An 18158-nucleotide genomic window follows, 5' to 3' on the forward strand; every position below is an offset into this window, starting at 1 on the left:
TGTGATGAACTAACATACCTCTATTTTAGGCTTAAAAGCCATCTTACAATAAAAACAAATCAGGCTCATTCCAACTTATGATTAAACCTGTTTTTCAAGGACTGGGCTATTGTAACCTTAACTACAAATGGTTCTGTATTGTCTTTCCTAGAAAACAGCAATGGCGTTTTTGTTTCAAAAAATTGTAATGACTGTTTTGTAATTCTACCTTTGTTTCAAAAGGTTGTTATGACTACCTTGTTGTTGCCGCCTGCAGCAGCAGCTGAATGGGTTCACCTGTTAGAGAGGCTGAGAATAGGGAAAGGAGATGAAGCCAAGACAAAGTTCTCTGATCAAGGCTTGTAGTTTAATGTAAGACCATCAAATAAAAAGGGGAAGACCCAACCCCCACAGGAAGAGTCTTCTTCCGCACTTCAGCTCAGCAGCGTGGGTGAGGGGTGTGCATCCTTAATCACAGGCCAGAGGTGTAGCAAGCTCAGCAGGCAGTCTATTCAACTCAACTCCTGGGGCAGACTTCGGGCCTCCAATGTAGGCAGCTTCCCAGGTCCTTTGTTATTCGGTTTCTAGTGGTAAACAATGAGTTCTGGCCTGCTCAGCCGGACAGGTTGACAGCCTTGGAGAAAGGTACCTTTCACCTTGTTTTGATCATATTGTTATGTTCTGTTTTTATGACTGTGCCTATTTTACTTACCAAATCCCCCCATTTTGACTCTCCTGAGTCATACAAACCTTATCTTTCTCATGTCCAATGCTGACCTCTTGAACCCCACAAAGGATGGAGCCTGTGTATGCAAATAAAAAAGTTTGCTTTAATTAGTTTGGCTATGATGGTTTGGGTCAGCAGTTTTTATCCTTGCATCTTTGGGATTAACATTTGGAGGCCCCAGCAATAACAAGACCCCCATCCAAATTCAGAAATTCAGAAGCTGGGGCCTTCCCTTTGTCCCTCCCAAACTGAAGCGCTGCTCTCTAGGGGATGTACACTTTGAAGACATCTCAAGGTCCTGAGGCATCCTTTCAATCCATCAACTCCCTGGGCAAACAGCTGCATCAAAAAATGGAAAATAGCAAGCATCCTTTTTTCATTTTTTAAAAAAGTTTCCTCCGGTAAGTAATAGGAACATTTTTAACTTTGTTTTTGTGACATCTGGTTCTGTTCTGGATTTGTGGGATCTTTATCTGAGAATGTGGTGGGTCTGATGAGATTCAACATTCCTAGATGCAGAGCATTCAGTGAGATGTCACTGAAAGACCCCCAAAACCTGAGATCCCCACTCAAGTCTCAGGATGGCATGCACCCAAGGACTCACGGGAGACCAGCTTGATGCAAACACATGAGGCAGTTTAACATCAGAGCTCTGGGTCAGCACATATCTCACTCAGGAGACAGAGGAGCTGACCCCGAGGCTCAAAGGTTTAGGGCTTTTATAGGCAAGGGGTGAGGGAAGTGGGAGATTTTCACTCGGGTACACATGATTGGTTGTTTTACATATTTGAACATCAGCAGGTGTGAGAACAAAATTTGAAAGCAGCATTGTAACAATAACAAAAATTCATGGTCAGCAAAGACCACCAACAATTTGTTAAATATAGTCATAATAAAAATATTAAGCCCCTGCAGGGGCAGGGTGACAAAAAAATAAAGGCATGCAAGGGCGTGCCCAGACAAGTCCAAACAAGCCCAAGTGAGTAATGGGCTATCTGGTGTTTACTTCTCTCTCCCTCCCTTTTCTGGGAGGTCCTAGTTTCTACAAGTTCTGCCAGTTCTGCAAGTTGCTGATGTTTGAAATATCCAATCATGTGTAAGCGCGCGAAAATGCCTTCCTCCCCCCACCCCATGCTATAAAAGACCCTTTAACCCACCACACGTGGCCAAAAACCCTGCTCTTGGAGCTAAAGAGCATGTCGTTTTTGACCGCCGGCTCCTCCCCTAATAAACCTCTGCTGATTGCATCCAGGTATGGTTTCTTGTGATTTTTGGGTGGTCGCGATTCCGGAGGCTTGAGGAAGGGTCTCCCGAGTATGGGGCTCTTCACAGGCTGTGCAGGCCAAGGGGGCCCAAAAGGGGGAAGGGTGGAAGAACATCAGATGGCCCATTACTCATTTGGACATATCTCTGTTCTTTTAAGGATGTCCTTGCATACTTTTTATCTTTCATGGCCAGCCAGTTCCTTGGATGATTCAACAGTCCTTTGTCTTGTAACGCCACATCCTCTGTAACTAATTAACTGGGCCCAAACCTGCTGACAGGGATTTTTAACTATTTAGGTTAGGGGAAAGGAATCACAGGGCCCTGCTATTCTTATTAGTTTGGGCCTATTTCAACATTTTCCTTCATCACATGGCCCATCTTTTTATTTCTGGTTACTTGGGAGTTTGGCCAGAGCTACCAATTCCTTTTATGATCTGCCTTGGGACCTTGGGGAAGCCCTGTTAAGACTGTGGGCTGAAAAATCAGAGAGGCCTATCTTCTGAGTGCCCATTGACAGGGTTTCGATGCCTAGAATGCACAGAAACCCTGATGACTATCTGTGATACTGGGGGCCAAGAGATTGGACAGGTCCAGCACAGAATGTCAGGTGTTACAGGGAGCTGAAACAGAGATGAGAGGCCAACCTAACTTAATCACAGAAACTGAGACCTAGGAATCCTCTGGTGGGTTCTCAACACTTGGGTTATGCTAAAAACATCTCTGTCCAATTTATATATCCAGTCCTCTGAATAGAAAAACAATAATGTTCATGCTTTTTAGCTGACAGCCATGCGTCTACTCCAGCTGTTTTGCAAACATCTGTTGGCTGCTCTTTTCTACAATATAAATTTTGATGCAAATTACAAACATGCTTCAAGGAGTCAGGAAAGTCAGGGTAAGACTTAAATCTGCTTTTCCTGCATCTAACAGACTCCAGACAACCACTCCTATCTACCAACAGCCTAAGTTTCTGTGCATATTTCCTATTCTGAGGGGGAAGCTTTAAATATAAAGGTTTGCTTTAGGTTCTTTAACTTTAATTTCTGTCTCTAGTCTGTAGATACAGACTCTGGCACTCAGCTTGTAGACATCATTCAAAAATCAGCTATGGACTACAAACTGCTTCAAAGGTGATTTATACCTTCCTACCAAACCAGAAAGCCCTGGATTTGCTGAAAGTTGTGTAAACCAGGCCAGTTGATGTGATTGTTCCCTGTCTCTTCAGCTGAATCAATGAAAAAGAGGCTTCTAATGAATAAATACCTCATTTCCCTAACTTCCTCTCCATCCTTAGCCAATGTTCCAGCCTTCCTGGGCCCTGACAACAGCATCCTAACAACCTTATCTTCCTCATGTCCAATGCTGACAGAAAGTAGTTACAGAGGAAAGTATGTCACCCCTTGTCCTTAACAAAGGGCTGGAATATTAAGTCCAAGGGAAATTCCCTGGCAAAGGGGACAAAATGGCTACTATCTATTGGCATACCAAGATTATATGACCTTTAAAATGTTGTTGTTTCTATGCTAACCAAACTGGTATAGCTTATGAGCAGACCATGCATCCTTTCACTACATTACAAATTTTGTTTTCTCCCAGATAAATAATGCTAAAAACCCTACCAAGAATTTAACAAGTTTGTTGAGAACCGCACTACCCCATGCTTGGGGGCCAAAATGTCAGGGACTGCTCAGTGTTGGAACCCACACTGCCAAAAGCCTTGGGGGCTAAACTGTTACAGCCTGAACTGCCCCAAGCTGCTCAGGTCCGTGGGTCGGGGTTCAGCAAGAGAGAGAGTGAGGTCACGAAGAATGGAGACCAGACAGAATGTGATTTAATCCCGTTTATTCTTCAGTCTCTCTTCTTCTCTCCAAGTTCCTAGTCCCAAGTTCCAAGTCCTTAGTTCTTAGTGCCAAGTCTCAAGTACCAATTCTCAGGTCCTAATCCTAGTTTCAGCTGTAATAAATCTTAAGTCCTTATCCTGTTCCAGCTGCTAGTCTCTTTCCCAGTTACAAGTCTCTCTGATCTAAGTCTCAAGTACCAATTGTCTAATTCCTAGTTCTCTTTCCAAGTCTCTAGTGTCTAATAATTTCTTCTATCTGCCTCTCGCCTTTTATACGTCTCACTTCTAAGTCACGCCTTTAAGTCTTATCTCTAAATCACACCTTTAAGTCTCACACACACAAGGGAAGATCCTGGGTATCTAAAACAAGATGTTATCAGAGTGTGCTCAGCTGTTGTAGGCTATGTTAAACAAGTCTCTTGTCAGGGTATATGGCTCAAGATGGCTGCAAGGATGATAGCTGCCTTCTGTCGGCTCCCCACACAAGGTCATATGAGACAAGCCGGGAATGACAAATCAGCTTTCCTCCATTATAGGATTAAAAGCCATCTTATAGTAAAGACAAACTCATTGCACCTGCTTGTTTCTCAAGAACTGGGCTATGTCCCTGTACCCTTAACTACAAATTGTTCCGTACTGCCTGTTCCAGGAAATGGCAGTCATGGAATGGCAGTCTTATCTTTGTTTCAAAAAGTAGTAATGACCATCTTAAAATCCTACCATTGTTTTTAAAGGTTGTTATGACTACCTTGCTTTGACCACCTTGTTGTGTTCTGCTTCTGTAACTGTGGTGATTTGAATAGGTATGGCCCTTCTAGACTCATGTATTTGAATGCTTGGCCCAGAAGGAATGACATTAATAAGTGACCTTGTTATAGTAGATGTGGCCTGTGTAGGTAGACTTTGAGGTTTCATATATCCTCAAACTATGCTCAGTGTAACTCATGACTCCTTGGCTGCCTTGGAACAAGATGTAGAACTCTCAGCTCCTTCTCCAGCACCATGTCTGCCTACATGCTGCCATGCTTCCTACCATGATGATAATGGACTGAACTTTAAGCCAGCCCCAATTAAATGTTTTCCTTTATAAGAGTTGTCATGGTTATGTTGTCTCTTCACAGCAATAAAACCCTAACTAAGACTGTGACTTTGCCTATTTTGCTCCCCAAATCCCCTATTTGGAATCTCCTGAACTATAAAAACCTTGTCATCTTCATGTCCAGTGCTGACCTCTTGAACTCCACCTTAGGGTGTACACAAATTTTTAAAAAGTTTGCTTTAATTAATTACTTACTTTAATTAGTTTGGCCATGATGATTTGGGTGATTGGTCTTTTTTTTCTTGCATCTTTGGGATTAACAGAAGAAGCAGAAGTCAACTGAGACAGCCATGGCTCCGAATCCTAACAATCTATTGCTCTTATCACCACTAGAAGCATGGCTTGATAACAGCAGGATAGTTTCATAAAGACAGGAATGAGATAACAAACTAGAAAATATATCACAATAGACTTGGGTACCCCCAAAGTCAACAGCCACTATATTGTGCTATACTCCCAATAGGTAGAATGCCTATGAGGCAGGAGACTAAAAGATAGAGGTAGGAGTGGCCCATTAATTAGCACTCCTCAAAACATGTCTAATCAGAATCAGAACAAGTTTGGGCAGGCAAACTTGTTCCAAGGTTCAAGCCAAGGAAGATATAACATGGCAGTTGAGGACTTGCCTAGCATCCATGAGAATGTGTATGCAACTCCCAGCACAGGAAAGAGGGATAGACAGCAGGGGGTGGGGAGAGGCAAGAATCACATCAGTCTAAAAAGCACAGGGAATCTACAGAAATTCACACAGATCTCTTTGGGCTTAAATGTCCCCTGCTAATGAGATCAGTCACTAACCAGCCCATGACTGTGTCTCTTACTGAATACTTCCCCAGCTTCAGAATTAAGTGTTGTGCAAGCTTCTGCCCCTTTCCAGACAGCAGCCCAAAGTAATGATTGATTTTGAAGGCCAAACCTCTTTGCATGTATGTAAGACAGTTGAGTTTTCCCACAACCATGGCACCTCAAAGAACGGACTAAAGCCACAGACACTGTATGTGACTGGTTGCTTCTTGCTCTGGCCTATTATGCATTCCTCGGGTTCTTACAGGTACATCTCCCAGTGATACAATCTCAGCTCTGAAAATCCTTTGATATGCAACTCTCTGTTGTACAATATGTTCCCAGGGAAATCCAGTACAACTTCTAACTCATCCATTCATTCTAACAAATAAACACAATGGAAAAACAGACAAGGGATTCCTTTGATTTTAGGTCAGGACTGGGTGAAGTTAGATATCCATTTTTATTTTTGGAAACTTTGTTGTTGCTGTTGTTTTTAAAGAATTATTGTACAAAGTAACTAGAATTCTCTAAACTACTCCCATCAGTTCTTCCTTGGCATGTTAGATGTTCACAATTGTATTTCAGGCAGCCAAGGAACAGGTGTAAAGTAGCATCTGGAATAGCCCAGCCTGGGAAAATGGGGCTGGGTCTAGCCAGGCAGAAAGGAGAAGATTAAGAGTTTGGATAGTCCACATTTACATTATCATATCAAATTCAAAATCTACTGTGTACAGTCTCTAAGAATTTGATTTGTGGCCACTTTTTCACTAGAGGGTTCTTCAGAATCAAACAACATGGGTTCATTTGAATAGACAAAGTTACACTGCAGCCACAAACATTTCTAGACACCCAGTGGCTTCTGACAAGGGTTAGCTTCTTCCTTGTTCCACTTGGCCAACGAGCATCAGCCATGGCTCTGGTCCCATTGATTTTACCCGGGGACTCAGGATAGTGAGGTAGACTAAATGGAAAACATTGGTAGTCATTCAGCATTGTGAACCATACATGCTGGGTCTCAACAAGTTCTGCTCTGAAGGGCCCCACATCTGATTGGCCTAAACAAATCACATGGCCATATCTGAGTACACCAGTTCAGGGATGTAAAATATTTGTGCAGACTATGGCTAAAAGAGCCAAATTATAGGTAAATGGTGACACCGACAACAAACACATTAGTTTCTTTTGCTCGGAAAAAGTGGCCCTTATCCCCCATCCCAAATTTAACTAAAATGGGTCTCTGCATTTTATCTTTCTGCTTTATTAGGATTTAAAGACTAAAGACACCAAAAGGCACTCATTACTTTAGTATTTGGTAACTATGTACCTAATTATAATCATCAGAAAACTGGTATCTCAAAAATGTGGAATCAATGGCAATATGTGAGAAAAAACAAGCCGGTCTTTCCCCCTTAATACCTCTGTAGTTCACAAACACATAAAAAGAAGGAATGAGGAAAAAGAGAGAGGAGTTATTATAGATAGATGATAGATAGATAGATAGATAGATAGATAGATAGATAGATAGATATTATAGATATATGTCCTAAAAATAACTTCCCTTCCCCAAAAAAATGCTCAGTAAAAAGAGGTAGAAAGATTAGAATTGGCAAGAAATCTAGTGCCATGTCTAATACTGGAAGGTCCTCATGACTTAATGAGATTTTAAAGGAACCATCATGGACAGTAGTTACTTATTCTAATTCCCTACATTCTAGGTCTCAGGGAATTAGAATATAGTAAACCACCCAAAGGTTCTCGCTTATACGATTAATTTTCAAAAATCACAACTATCATACACACACACATACACACAAACAGGTGTGTGTGTGATTAGTCGTGATGAATACTTCGGCAGACCAGCTACAGTACTGGAGAAGCTCCGCCCACACAACCCCCAAAACCTTATGTAAAAGAGACCCTACTTTAATTGTTGAGAGATGTGGAGTTCTGGGGTAAACAGTTAGCTTTGTCACCTTTTCCAGCAAAAGACAAATCTGAGCCGTAGAAAGCCACTTGCAGCATCTAATGAAACCAACATACTTGGGATAAAAACATCTGTTCGACTCATACAGATGCCCCTGAAAAAGATCCTGCAGAACAGGAGAAAATGAAAAGGGATTCTAGCTCGGCTGTGTCCACCACAAACAGGCGATGACAGCCCATCCTGAGACTAGCTTGACAACTAGTCCAAGTCTCTGGAGTTGGTATGACTGCTCACAAATTGAGTGGTTGTCTTGGTTTCATTACCTAAACTGTAATAAAATACCCTGTGTGGTGGTTTAAATACATTTGGCCCCCATAGACCCCTGCATTTTAATGTTTGGTCAATAGGGAGTGGCACTACTAACTGGTGTGGCTTGTTGGGGTAGGTGCAGGCTACTGTTGAGGTGCTGGCATTGAGGTCTTCTATGCTCGGGCTGTAGTAATAAATATTAAAAACCCGGGCCAAGGGCTTCTTCCCCACCTTAGACTATTTATGTCCTGAGATGAAAGACACACACAGCCTTTATATTTTTAAAAGCTGGCAGCACAATAGCTGGGCAGCTGCCTACCCTCCATCCTGTTAGAATGTACTTTCCTATTGATAACCCCAAGTTATCACTTACTATTCACTATGCTCCATCTGGGCTGCTCTTAACTCCAGTTGGGAAACCCTCAGGGCCATGCTCTCTTGGCCATTAGCCCACAGTGGCTCTCCTTCTCCCTCCTGCACATTCTTCTTCCATAGTGACTTCTCTCTCCACCTTCCCTCCTCTTGATCCTCTCTCTCCACGCTCTGGGAAACCTTAACCCCACCTATGTCTTTTCTGCTGAGCTATGGGCTGTTGGCATCTTTATTTACCAATCACAATTAACTGAGGGCGCGTGACAGGGGCTTTGTGCAGATTCCAGGTCTTGGAGGCCCACACTTAGCATTACAATAGACAGTAAAAGAAACCCTCCAGTGTTTCAATGTTTGGTCGATAGGGAGTGGGCTTTGCCCAGTATGGAATATGTTCTTTCTCCAAGATGTAGAACTCTCAACTCCTTCTCCAGCACTGCCATGCTTCTCACCATGATAATGAACTGAACCTCTGAAACTGTAAGCCAGCCCCAATTGTTTGCCTTTATAAGAGTTGCCTTGGTCGTGATGTCTCCTCACAGCAGTGGAACCCGAACAAAGACAGAAGTGTCCTGCAAACTACAAGCTCAACTTAAAGGGGGAAAGGTTTGTTTGGCTTTGTTTTTTGGAATTTTGCTTCACAATTCCAGGTTGCAGACCATTATAGCAGTGAAGTCAAGGCAGTAGGAACTTGAAACAGCTAGTTACACCCACAGTCAAGAGTAGAGAGGGTATGAATTCATGCATGCCTATGCTCATCTACCTTTCTCCACTTGTAGAATTCAGGATCCTCTGCCCAGGAGACAGTAGAACCCATATTGGACTAGTCTTCACATCTCAGTTAATGCAATCAAACATGCTCTACAGACACTCCCAGAGGCCAACTGGCCTAGACAATCTCATACTGAGATCTCTTCCCAGATTATTCTAGATTATATCAAATGGTTATGTAAAATGCTCCCAATAGTCTTTGGAGTCAAACATACCTGGGTCTGCCATTCACTGGCCACATGACTTTGAACCACCTAACTTCTCTGAGTGATTTCCAATTCCCTCCTCTGTAAAATGGGATTAAATAATAGCCCTTCTTTGTGTGGTTATATCAAATGTTTAATGAGGTCATACAACTCACGAGTTGTACCATCAAGTGTCAGCATCAACACTTCCACCTCTCTCCTCCCTCCCCACATCATGCAGAGCCATGTCATAGGAAGAACTGAGGAAGTACCCGTGTGGTTCAATCATGAAATAATCCACAGGCTGAGAGAGGTGCTAATCTTCACACATAGTGCCATAGTGGCTCTATGTCCTAGATTTCTGATTTCAAAACAATATGATCATTAACCAACTGACTAGAGATTTAATGCTTTATTTAAAAGAGTTCAGAAAAAAATCTGGGTATTACCATTCTAATTGTTTTCAAATTAAATTCAATAGGCACCATAGTGCCACACACAAAGCAGTAAGTGTCTTCATAATCAAACTGTTTGCATTCTCACTGAGAAGTGTCTGGAATCTGTGGTCTCATTAACTGGAAGAAATCTTTGTCCTCATTTAGACAGAGGAGGCATCTGCTCCCTAATAATGATGCCACAGGAAATTGCCTCCAAAATCATTTTGTATTTCCTTCTTGGATAAGCTTGCCAGACTTTGTAACTTTGTAGGGTTCTCTCAAGGGAAAAGATAAATTTACACTTACCCAAAAATGTTGCTTCTAAATCAAATTGCTCTCAGAGTGTTTTATTTGCATACTCAAATGATGAAGCACAGTGTGTAGTTCTGTTGTTGTTGTTGTTGTTGTTGTTGTTGTTGTTGTTGTTGTTGTTGTTTGGGGTTTTGTTTTGTTTGGGGGGGGTAGCAGTCAGAAATGTGTAGTGGCAGGGAATTAATCAGAGAGATCTGGGATTTATTAGCCCAACAAAATAGAAAATATGGGCCAATGTCCTTGCTAATTTTTATGTTAACCTGACACAAACTAGTTGTCTGGGAGGATGGAGTCAACTGAGAAAATACCTCCATCAGACCAGGCTGTAGGCAAGCCAATAAGGCATTCATGGGAAAGGGTTCAGTCCATGGTGGGTGGTGTCATTCCTGGGCTGGTGGTCCTGGGTTCTATAAGAAGGCAGGCTGAGCAAGCCATGATGTGCAAGCCAGTAAGCAGCATCCTCCATGGCCTCTGTATCAGCTCCTCCTCCAGGTTCCTGCCCTGTTTGATTGAGTTCTTGTCCTGACTTTTATCACTGATGAACAGTGATGTGCAGGAATAATTTAAGTAAGCCCTTTCTTTCCCTTTTACTTTTGGTCATGGTGTTTTGTCACAGTATTAGAAATCCCAGCTAAGACAATTAGTAAATGACATCATATGGCTAATTAGAACTCATCGATACACTTCCCTCTCTGAGACAGGAATAAGTTTTTCCTGGCTATTTTAGCCTCAGTGGCTATAAGACTGGAATGTTATGGTTTGAATATGAAATGTCCCCAGTAACAATGTTCAGAAGTGGGGCCATTGAGAAACGATTGGACCATAGGGGATCTGGCTTAGCCATTGGGCCAATGAGGCTCAAGTAGAGTGTGTGCCTTCAGACAGCCACCTGTTGCTTGCTATGTGACTCCGGAGAGCTTTTTCAACATCCTTGAACCTCAGAGTCCTCATTTATATGCAGTAGAATAGTAATTCTGGCTTCTTAATTCTGTAAAACCTTGTTGAGATGCGTTCATAGTTCCACAGACTGTTGAAGAGCCTTCCTTGACAGCTAGAGAAAGGTACTGGGGATGTACCTTTGAAGGTTGAGCGTTGATCCTGGCTGCCAATGAGGTAAGCAGCTTTGTTCCACCACACATTCCTTCCCACACTGTTCTGCCTGAACATAAGCACAGCAGACGGCCATGCAACCAGGGACCAAACCTTTCCAAAGCCATGAGCCAAATTCAGTCTCCTCTCCTTTTAGTTGACTTTGCCCGGGAATTTTGTCACATTGATGGACAGGTGAGTAGTGCAACAGACCATACGTGGTAAATCACTATAGGCTTCATCCCACCCAAACACCAGGCCACATCAGTTCTCTGTTCAGCCATTTTGTTTAGAGTTTAATCTGAACTGCATTTTCTTGCTTGAAAAGATATGCTTCCTTTATTAACTCTTCCCTCTTGTCTCCATACCCAGAGGAAGCTACTGTAGGTGGACACCTTATGAAACAAAGACAAGGGCCAGAAAACGTAATCGAAAGGGCCAAGGCCAAGAACAGAGCACCATCGTTAAAACAAATAACCAACACAGTCAAGATTGTAGAGAAACAGATCCGACCTCCCGTGGCTAAAAGTGTCAGCATACACAACATCCGAAAGATTAAAATTGAACTTTCAAAGCTAAGAACCTGAATATCTTACAAAACAGTTGAATAATAGGAGCACTGGTGGACAGTGTGTTTTCCCACCCGCTATCTGCCAAGTGACTCGATGGCTTTTCCAACTTTCCTGAACCTCAGAATCCTCACTTATAAAGCACAGAAGAATAATGTCCTCAACCTTACAGAGACTATCACTGATGGTTGCCATAAAGTATTTATCTGAGTATATTAGTTTTCTATACTGCAAGAAAATACTACAGATGTAGATCTTAAAACAAGATTAGTTTTTTATCTTATGGGGTCTGGGTACTGGGAGCTGAGCATGGACTCTGAAGATGGCAAGTGCAATCCAGGGCTGCATTCCCATTAGAGACTTCTCTGAAGTCTGATCCATTCTTCTGTTTTGGATGGAAGTTACTGTCAGCTCCTAAAGGCCATTTCCTTATTCAGATCCAACACAGCATTAGATTTACAAACGGCTGAGGTGCCTATTTAACATATCAAAGAGAATCTTGATGCATCCTTCAGTCCCTACCGGTTACAGGGTCTCCTTGTGGGCATACCCTGCCCTCTATCCTAAACTTCTCCAGTCCAGGGTGTCCTTCCCTATATGAGCTAACCATTTTAGTTGCCAGCTCTCTGTGACCTTGGCCTTCTGGCTGCTGCACCTGGTGTTATGCCCAGTTCATGGAAACCCCAGGAGACCACCAGAAATTGCAACACCGATGTAATATACAGAGTTTTTATTATGTGAGCCCAGACCAGTTTGCTGTCCTTCCCACTGCTCAGGTTAGGAAGCTTGTTCTGGGGGAATAATCCATTTGGAATGAATGATGGGTATTGTTCAATTGCAACTGTTCGTTGCAACAGGGCCGGTGTGACAGGTGGACCTTTCCCCCAGGCAGGTACCTTGCCCTGATGTGGTCTGCAGGGTTAAAGCCAGACCCTCCTGGGACCATCTACACACGAAGTACCCCTTTCAGACATTATATCCAGCTTTTAACCCTATGCCTTCATAAAAGGGGAGTCTAGCATTATACCGTAACCAACAAAAGGTAGTAAGTTCTGGCTGGGAGACATTCAGAATTTGGAAGGTTTTTAACATCATTGACCAGAGACGTGCCACTGGTTATGTGTGTTTCAGGAAAAGTTCTGGAACTGAAGGTTCCTGCAGTTGAGTAACTGGGAATACAGTGGTTACTAGTCTGGGGGATGGTGTTAACACCATGGTTGAATCTGGCGATCTTCCTCTGGGAAGTGGGGATCGGCTGGCCTAGTGTGAGTGAGGTGCACCCAGGTGGCAATCCCTTCCACTTTAATGGCAGTCGACATGGTTAACAAGATGGCAAAAGGTCCTTTCCACCTGGGCTTCAGCATGTCTGGGCAAAATCTCTTCATATTGACCCAGTCTCCTGGTTGAAACTTGGTGGTTCTGGAACCAGGCCTGCTTCATAGAGGGCACGTAATTTAGGCCAAACATACTTGTGAGCCCACTGGGTTGCTCTGACCTTAGTTATTAATTCATCATCTTCCAATTCTGCAATAGTTGTCAACTGAAGGTTAGGTACAATGGGGCCAGGGACACCATACATAATCTCAAAGGGGGTTAATCCCATCCAGTAAGGAATGTTCCTCACCCAATATAGTCCACCAATCTCCATGGACAATTTAGTTAAGGTCTCTTTTAATGTTCTGTTCATCCTTTCTAACTGTTCTGAACTTTGGGATCAGTACCCCAATAAATCTTGATACATCCTGGCTTACCTTGGACACAAATGCTGGTCCATTGTCTGACCCTATCATATGAGGGAATCCATATCTGAGTAAGATATCCTCCAGCAACTTTTTAGGCACTACCTTTGCAGTCTCTCTTCATTGGAAATGTTTTCATCCATCCAGAGAAGGTGTCCACAAACAGCAGCAAGTACTTGTAACCATATTTCCCTGGTTTGATTTCCATAAAATAAATTTCCCAGTAAGCCCCCAGTTTCTTATCTTGCAGTCAAGAGCCAGGATGTTTGGTAGTGTTGTGGGTGTTGGTTAATTGGCAAGCTCTGCAGCTTACACTATATTCTTGATAGTATTCTGCATGTCTCTGAAAGTCACCTTACATTGTCTCACCGTGTCGGCCATCCATCTCACTCCCATGTGAGTGACTCTATGAATTTCCTGAGGACAGATCTTGCTAAGGAGGTGGGTAATATTAGCTTACCTTTAGCTGTTTGCCACCAGGTCTTTGAACACCGGCTCATGGGCTGGTTTCTAATCCATTTGGTCTCTGGCATTGCAGCAGGTTAGGGTTGGGTGGCTCTGGCAGAGCCACGGTCAACACAGAAGCAGCTGTGTCTTCCAGGGCCACCTCCTTAGCAGCTTTGTCAACTAAGTTGTTACCTCTAGCCACTGGCCTTGTTCCTATTTGGTGGCCTGGACAATGTATGGTTGCTACCTTCTTTGGCAGCCAAGGGCTTTAAGTAACTGTAGGATTTCATCTTTGTTTTTGATAGTTTTTCCTTCTGCAGCTAGGAGCCCTCTCTCCTGGTAAACAGCTCCATGTACATGAGCAGTTGTAAATGCATACCGTGTGGATGTTAACAGCCAGCCCTTCCCCAGGATGAGGGCCTTGGTTAGTGCTATCAGTTCAGCCTTTTGAGCCCAGATTACCTCCGTTTCCGTGGTTACCTCTGCTCCTGCCTTCCTCTGACCTCAAGAATGAAACTGCTTCCATCTGTAAACCAAGACCTCTCTGCCCCTGGCAGAGGAGAATCCTTTAAGTCAGGCTGGGTACTATGTGCCTGGGCCAAGATTTTGCTGCATTGGTGGAGAAAACGGTCCAAATCAGGGTCAGAGAGAAGGGTTGCAGGATTCAAGGAAACAGGCAGCTGGAAGGTAACTCAGCCAGGGTTAATTAGTAAAGTCGGATAATGAGCCATGCTGGCATTACTGAGCCACCGGTCAGGCGACTGTTTGAGTAACCCTTCAACTGCATGGGGGATAGTTATGGCTAAATTCTGTCCCCAAGTTTATCTGTATCTTTAACTAGTAATGCCGTAGCCGCAATGATACACAAGCAAGGTGGTCATCCTGCTGCCACTGGGTCTAATTTTTTTTGGAAAAATAACCCACCAGCCGCTTCCATGGCCCCAAAGTTTGAGTCAGGACCCCTTTGGCCATTCCTTTATGTTCATCGACATACAGGTGAAATGACTTAGTAATGTCTGGTAGCCCCAAAGCAGGGACTGACAGCAGGGCCCACTTTACTCTCTCAAAGGCCTTTTGGTGATCCTGAGTCCAAACAAAGTCCTTGGTTTCCTTGGTGGCTTCATGTAAAGATTTGGTTATTTCGGCAAAGCCTGGAATCCATAGTCTGCAAAAGCCTGCGGACTCCAAGAACTGTTTTACCTGTTCTGGGCTCTGTGGTGTGAAAATGTTGAAGACAGTTTCTTATCTCACTGTAGAAAGCCGTCACTGGCCCTTCTTCAGAATATAACTGAGATAGGTGACTTTGGTCTTACAGAGCTTTGCTTTCCTGGCAGATGCCTGATATCCCATGTTTCCCAGAGCCTGTAGGAGACTCTGGGTCCCCTTTTGTCACCCCTCTTTGGTTTCTGCTGCAAGTAAAAGGTCATCTCCATACTGAAGAAGGGTTATGTCTGGGTTATTGGCCCTGTACTCACACAAGACCTCATGTGAAGCTTCATCAAAGATAGTGGATGAATTCTTGTAGCCTTGAGGCAAGTGGGTCCAGATGAGTTGCCCATTAATGCCTCTTTCAGGATCAAGCCATTCAAAGGCAAAATATTCCTGACTTTTGGGAGCCAAGGGTAAGCTGAAGAAAGCATCTTTTTGGTCAAGAACGGAATACCAATTTTGATCTGGTGGCAAGGAGCTCAATAAAGTATAAGGATTAGGCACCGTGGGATTTATGTCCATTACTCTGAGGTTAACTTCCCGGATGAGGCCATAGTCATTGGACTTTGGCTTCTTCACAATTAATAATGGAGTGATCTAGGTTGATTGACATGGCCTGAGGACTCCCAGGGCCAGCAGTTTTCAGATTTGGGAGGTAATCCCCTTCTGTGCCTCTTGAGACATGAGATATTGGTGAACTCGTACTGGGTCTGGCCCTGGTTTAAACTCTACAAATATAGGGGTTGATGTTTTGCCAAGACTATGACTCCAGTTTCTGCCCTTGCCTGGGGAAACTTTGTCAACCAAACATCCAGATCTTGTTGGGGGGGCAGCTGGTGACTCATACACTGTATGCTCAGTCTCAGAAGCCAAGTCAAGTGTCAGCACCTGGATCTGATCTGTTCTGATCCATTAACCAGACTTCCCCAGGTTTAAAATGAATATGGGCCCTCATTTTAGCTAGGAAATCTCCCCCCAGTAAGGAGTAGGGACACTCAGGAATGACTATGAAGGAATGGGTTACCCGTTGCCTGTGGCCCCTTGGACCCAGGACCTCTTAGTAGACAATGGCCCTTCAGCTTTTATGAGGACTGAATGTTAAGCTCCAGTATCCACCAGGAAGTCTAGAAGCCTCCCCTCCAGTTTAAGAGTTACCCTGGGCTCCGGAAGGGGTCTGAGCCCCAACTCCCTCAATCTTCTTCCTCAGTGACCATAGTCTGATTCTTGGGTTTTCTCTTTAGGCATTCTCTAGCCCAATGTCCTTCCTCCTTAAAATAGGTAAATTAGTTCTTACCTAAGGTTGGTTGATGCCCTTCTCTAGGCTTCCTCCCTTCAGCAATATTCCAGAGCAGGTGCTTCCTCTCTCTCTCTGGTCAGGAGTACCATTGGCTAGAAGGAAAGATATTAAAATCTCTGTTTAATATCTTTCCTGTCTTAATCTTCTTCTCGTCTTTAATCTCCCTATTATGGTAACCTTCTCTACAACCTCCACTAAATCTCTCAATGACTTCTCCCCTAATCTTTCTAACTTCTGTAACTTCCTTCTAATGTCTGGTGCTGACTGACTTATAAATGCCAACATTGCTGTGTTAGAATTCTCTGCCTCCTCAGGGTCTAAGTGCATATAATGGAGGAAAGCATCCATAATCTGCTCAAGAAACTCTGCTGGGCCTTCATTCTCCTTCTACCTGATATCATAAACCTTAGCCAAATTTGTGGGCTGCTGAGCAGCTGCCCTGAGACCTGCCATTAGAGACTGACAATATAGACTGATGATAGACTTGGAGACGTTTCCTACCTTCACCCATATTGTAGTTCCAGGCTGGTCTCCTGAAGGGAAATGCTTTGTCTATGTCAGCAGGGTACTGAATTGGAGTGCCATTAGCTCCCTGAATGTTCTTTCAGGCCTCAAGGATGATATGTTCCTTTTCCTCAGTTGTTAAAAGGATCTGCAAGAGTTGCTGACAGTCATCCCAAGTGGGCTGATGGGTAAAAAGGATGGTGTCTAAGAGACCAATAATCTCTCTAGGGTTGCCAGAGAATCTGGCATTCTCTCTCCTCCAATTATAAAGATCAACAGTAGTGAAGGGCCAATAATGGTGAGGTTGATTTCCCTGTTGGTTGACTGGTCCTGTCACCCTTGGGGGTAAGACAGTGAAATCTGCCTCCAGCTCTATAGCCTCGGGAGGCAACTTGTGCGTGATTTTCGTTCCCTGTGCAGCCCCCACCCCTCCAGTCCTGAAGTTGACACTACTGGGGCTTGTGGCACATCCTTCTGAGGGAAACACAAGTAAGGATAGAGCTGGCACAGCTGAGGCTGGGACCTACGGGAATGCCGGCACAGCTAAGGCTTGGGTGTAAGGCATTGGGAAGAGAACCTCCTCCAGCATACGTCCTGTAAAATGGGGTAAAGAGGTGCAGGAGGTTTGGGGACTTCCCATTTCTGTTCTTCTGCCACCAGGGCCAACACTGTTTCTGGTGGTGAAGAAGCATTAGCTGGAAGGAAGAGGAAGGACTTAACCCACAGTGATGGATTAGTAGCCAAATCCTTCCAAACTAATATATAGGGGACTTAATCCCTGCACTTTTTGAAACACTATTTCTTCTACTGCTAACACCATGGGGTGATGAAAGGTCCCCTCTGGGCCACTCTGAGCTGCAATATGTGTACATTTTCCTCTCCTTCACATCCACCAAGACTGTAAGCTCTAGTTCTCACTTCCTTAAAATGAGCTAAAACAACGTTGACGGGGTGTGAATCGTTCTGTCCCATACCATCCATCAAAGTCCAATACAACACGAAACAAAACACAAGGGCCACAGCAGACAGACCTACGCACACAAAGTAGCTGCATTGTGACTGGAAACAAAAATAGATCCAAACACTAGGACTCTCACCTCAGCACGTGGAGGTGAGTTGGGGAAGACAGCAGCCTGTGATGATTCTCAGTCACAAATTCCTCCCCCAGACAGGTAACCAACAAATTCTCAGGAGGACCAGGGACGTCACCTTGGTCCCCATGGCAGTGGCTTTCTAGCATGTCTTCTGTAGTCACCCTTCGCCACTTATCCAAACACCTTGAGGCTTTTCCAATGCCAAA

The 18158-nt window shown here is 43.8% G+C and overlaps 1 long non-coding RNA gene across 1 annotated transcript; it reads right to left on the reverse strand.

Moving 5' to 3' along the window:
• Positions 1 to 364: 364 nt before the first annotated feature.
• Positions 365 to 17017, reverse strand: LOC143434202 (uncharacterized). The gene is made up of 4 exons (XR_013103543.1): positions 16856 to 17017; positions 16352 to 16446; positions 730 to 782; positions 365 to 563 (listed from the first exon to the last, which is right to left on the reverse strand). It is a non-coding gene; the product is annotated as an uncharacterized LOC143434202 (long non-coding RNA).
• Positions 17018 to 18158: the final 1141 nt, after the last annotated feature.

This window comes from Arvicanthis niloticus, chromosome 13 (assembly GCF_011762505.2).
Source record: "Arvicanthis niloticus isolate mArvNil1 chromosome 13, mArvNil1.pat.X, whole genome shotgun sequence".
NCBI classification, from domain to species: Eukaryota; Metazoa; Chordata; class Mammalia; order Rodentia; family Muridae; genus Arvicanthis; species Arvicanthis niloticus.